This window comes from Urtica dioica, chromosome 4, assembly GCF_054948205.1.
Source record: "Urtica dioica subsp. dioica isolate 48M chromosome 4, U.dioica_male_clone48M_v1_H2, whole genome shotgun sequence".
In the NCBI taxonomy this organism is placed as follows: Eukaryota; Viridiplantae; Streptophyta; class Magnoliopsida; order Rosales; family Urticaceae; genus Urtica; species Urtica dioica.
Genome location: NC_142759.1, coordinates 29,385,812 through 29,390,607, shown reverse-complemented (window position 1 = coordinate 29,390,607; position 4,796 = coordinate 29,385,812). Strand labels below are relative to the sequence as shown.

General features: G+C 37.5%; 1 long non-coding RNA gene across 1 annotated transcript; it reads left to right on the top strand.

Annotated features, from left to right (window-relative positions):
• The first annotated feature begins 2,976 nt into the window (after positions 1–2,976).
• On the top strand, positions 2,977–4,562 carry LOC149401467 (uncharacterized). Its single transcript, XR_016296808.1, has 3 exons — positions 2,977–3,319; positions 4,047–4,160; positions 4,514–4,562. It is a non-coding gene; the product is annotated as an uncharacterized LOC149401467 (long non-coding RNA).
• Positions 4,563–4,796: the final 234 nt, after the last annotated feature.

Genomic DNA, 4,796 nt, shown 5'->3' with positions numbered 1-4,796 from the left:
GAGGTTGACGGTCTTCTCGGCTGCCAAGAGAACATTGTACAGAAAGTGGAGGAGGAATAGTCTCACCCTCCTCTCATCTGGCCATTCATGGCTAGTCTCAAGGACTGCACCAATGTTGGCCCTTTTCCGGCCAAGAGCACCATTACAGAAGGTGACATTGTATAGCCCTCCCTCAACCACATTAGGTACCGTGGTTGCTCTGCGTAGTTTTCGTAGAATCTTAACCCTGTGATCAGGGAAAAGTGCTCTTTGGTGAACTCGCGGGGTCTTCCACCAATCTCCATGACCAGAGATTCGTTCGATGGACCGGCCCCATCATAATAACCAGATCTCAATACCAAATGACTTATTATTCAAGATGATTTTGTTATCAAGGGCATGTCCAGAAACTGCCCAAAACACGTGTTTTTGAATAAGTCTTTTTGGTTGGCGGTCATGCCGGTCTCCTTTTCGAAGGCGTCCAAGTTCCCATGTAAGTTGAACAAGTAGCCTGAGTCTATTTCTTCTTCTTTGATCCTTCGTATGAAACCCTGAAAATTAGAACATTAAACACATAAAAGTTAGAACATTAAACACATATGAGTTAGAACATTAAACACATACACTGTGGGTTTCGTGACAATTGTGTCACGAAATTTCTGGGTTTCGTGACACTTGTGTCACGAAATTTCTGCGTTTCGTGAAAATTGTGTCACGAAATTTCTGGGTTTGGTGACAATTGTGTCACGAAATTATGAACTTCGTGACACCTATGTCACAAAATTCCTGGGTTTCGTGACAATTGTGTCACGAATTTCAGGGTATCGTGACATAGTTGTCACGATACCCATAAATTTCGTGACATAGTTGTCACGATACCCATAAATTCGTGATATAGTTGTCACGATACCCAGAAATTTCTTGACATAGGTGTCACGAAACTCAAAAATTTCGTGACATAATTATCACGAAAATCCATAAATTTCATGACACAATTGTCACGATACCCAGAAATATGTGACACAAAACAATTCGCAGAACCTACGTCTAATATGAGCAAGCCTAGAAAAATCTAATTTTCTTACAAAATACACGTATAATCCTCAATAACATAAAAAAATGAACACTTTTGTCAAACTAACAGTTACATCAAACACACAATAAACATGCAAACCCATGAATCAACACAAAATCCACACATAATCAACACAAAATCCACACAGAATCCATAATAACATCAAACTAACATATAATCAACACAAAATTAACATGCAAACCAAACATTTTTTATTTTTGTCACGAAATAAAAAATTAAGCAACCAAAAAACTGAAACCACCAATTGCAAGTAAAAAAAATCTCACCTTGTGAGGTCTCTCGGATGTACAAGGGATAGAGGAGTCAGAATTTGAAGGCGACTCAAGAACCACGTTCCTCTTCTTCTTCGGCGACGCAAGAACCTTCTTCCATTTCTTCGCCGGGGAGTTTTGCGTTGGTGGCTCCAAGGCAAAAGCCACGCGCGGAGTCCGACGCGGGGATGCATGCGTCACTCGAGGTGGAGTTTCGGCCGATGATTGAGGAAGGCTCCTCTTTTTAGGGTTAGGTTTTGGAACTTTTGGGGTCGTTTGGTCGGCGAACTACTCTTTGTCTTCATTTCTTGGGCGACTAATGGACGAGAGTGATGAAATGAGTGAGATTATGGAGTTTGAAAAATAAATTGAGACGGTTTATGGAGTGTTGGTTAAGGGAAGTTGGACGGTTTTTTTTCGCTCTCTCTCTCTCTCTCTCTCTCTCTCTCTCTCTCTCTCTCTCTCTCTCTCTCTCTCTTTGGTTAAACTATCTCGGTCAATGAAGAAATGAAGAGGAAGGTGACGTCGAGGCAAGCTAAGTAAGAAATTGAATTCGGCTGACGTGTAAAGTGGGCTTAATAAGTGGGCCCGTTTCAGCCTAAAATCCGGCTTTTTCGTGACATTTCGTGACTTCTTATTTAAATTTTAATGTTCACGCGGGTATAATGGTAATTACATAAATCCAAATTAATTACGAAGTCCTATTTGTGATATTTTTAAAAAAAAGTCTAAAAAAGTCCAAAAAAACCTTTTTTTTTTACTCCTATTTAGAGCAATTTCCCATATTTTTAAGACAATGTCAATCTTGAAAAACATTTTCAATACTTCCTTACAGTATCTTTTACATTGATCCATAAATCGCTTCACCGCAAGATAATACTTGAATGTATAGTTTATCTTTTTTATCCCAGTTAAAGATGTGTGTTTCTTGATAATAATAATAATAATAATAATAATTGAAATTACGTTACTGTAATTAACCAAAAAAAGTTATAAAAATATGCAATTTAAAAAATGTTTTCAACTTCATTTTGAAATCTCTATAAATATTATTACTAATCAATGCGGCAAGAAAAAAGAAAAATGGTTTTATTGTTTGGGAAAATTTCATAATTAACTTAAAACATGCGTCATGTAATGTATGTACTTTTGTAAATGCTCGATTTGTGAATTTGAATAAGATAAACGAGTTTTGTTTTGGATTGAATTCTCGTTGCATATGAGACGTCCTTAAGATTTTAAATATCGAATTAAAAAAAAAGATAATATTCAAGGTTGACGAAATTTCGGAATAAGAATATTCGAGTAAACTCGATATTATTCTTAATTCCCCGAATAAAATTATTCGGTACCTACTCGGAGATTTAAAAAAATCTCGAGAGTAAAACAAATTCCGAAATTCTTTAAATATATTCAAGGCAACGAGAATTAATGAGAATTTTCTCGGTTTATTTTCAAGATTTTTTTTGGAATTATTTGAGGACGAAGTCGCGAAGTTTTATTCCAGAAGGACTTATGTGCAACAAAATGAGGGACGAGAGTGAACGAAAAAGTTAAAGAGGAGCCGTTTGGATATACACGTGGCCTTCACATGTGTGAGCCACCTGTCCCCCATGTGGCCTAAGGGGAAGCTGCCACGTGGCCTTCTTATCTCTCATTTTCGGACTCTCTCTCTCTCTCTCTCTCTCCTTTCTCTTCCTCTTCTTTTCTTCTTCTTCTCTTCCCGCGCGCAAGAAACCCACATGCAACAAAGAAAAAAAAAATAAATTATCACTATCTTCATCATCACCGATCCTCACCATCACCACCATACCTTTCCTCTCTTCTTTCTTTCTTCTCCTTCGCGCGCCATCAACCACACGACCCCCTCCACCGCGCACGCTCCAGCCGAGGAAGAAGAGAAGTCGCCGTGAGCCATGGTGACGCCCGAACGGGAAAGGACGTCGGGGAAGGAGTGAGAGCTCACTAAGGAGGCTGGATTTCACGAATTGAGGTGAAAAATCTTTCTCCTCATATTGAATTTTGGTTAGGGTTCCGAGATTCAATTTTTGGGGATTTTGATTTCATGAAGGATTTGTGCGAAATTGGTTGGTTTTAATTGTTCATTGGACTCGGTTAATGATGTTTCTAGCTCGGATTTGTGCAATTGTGATGGATTTCTTTGGGTTTGCTTTGATTTGGCCGAATTTGATGAACTAGGGTTAGAGAATTCGAATTTTGGAGGTTTGATGATTCTGAAATATGTTGATGCTCTTGGATTGATTTTCTAGCCCGGATTTGTGATTGAAACGGATTTCCTCAAGGTTTTTTTGTTGAATTTTTGGACGAAATTGATGTTTGAGATTTATTTGGCCGTGTGGTATGTTTTTTTTTTGCCGTGCATTTGAAGATTGTGTTATGAAATTTTTGGTATTATGTTCTGGATTTGTTGCTGAGCTGTGGTGTGATCGTTTATGATTTGGATCGGAAGAGTTGTCCGGTCTTGTTTGTTCTCGATAAGGATTCCAGTTTTTAGAGATTGTGTTCTCTCGTCGATGTCGGCCGAGCATGAAGTTTAGTCTCGTTCTATGAGTCTCGTCGCATCGAATCTGAGAAATTGTTTTTGGGTGTTTAGTTATTTGGATCGGGTTCGATTTTTTTGGTCAAAAGTCTTGGAATTTGGATTCCAAGATTTGTTATGGATATGGTATCGTGAATTGACTCGTTATCGGATTCCACAGCTTATTTGCAGATTAATGCGGAACAAGCAGAAACCGGCGGAGTCAAACGCAACGAAGCTGGGATTTAAAATCTTCAAGAAAAAAATTTATCGAAGTTAAAGCTCGATTTAACTCGTGAGTATATTAATCGCTTGTAGCGTTTAAAACTCTTGAATTAGATCGTAAATTTTGTTATTTGGATTTATTCTCTCCTTTAAATAAATAATTCATGATTATTTATTTAAAAATGTTCAAGAATTTAATTTTAATTATTTACTTTGGAATTCTCGGTTATATTATTTCGGATTAATAAATTTGTTTAAGACTCATTAGTCATAATTATTGAATTTTATTTCGTATTATTTTTACGAAAGTATGCGAGTCTTGAATAAGTTTGACTTCCGAAAAACCGGAGAATAATAAATTAAATTCTCGAACCCCGAACCGACTCGAATCAAATCCCGACAACGAACCTTATCATCTTCAAGTAATTCCGAATTCAATAACTAACGAACTTTCAACTCCGGATTCTAGTTCTTTAGACGCTTCGGCACGTGCCAAGTATCTCGTAGATTATGTGAAGCAAGACAACTCCGGAAATCATCAACCTTTCTGTCGAACTATTCCAAGTAAGTGAGGAGACATAAGTCAACTACTTTATTTGTGCATTTATTTGTTAGTAAACAGGAGACAAGAGTAGGTGAAAGCCCTAAAATGTATAAACTTAAAAGTTAAGGCTTCGGCCACGCTTGCTTGAAAACTTAGTTCGGA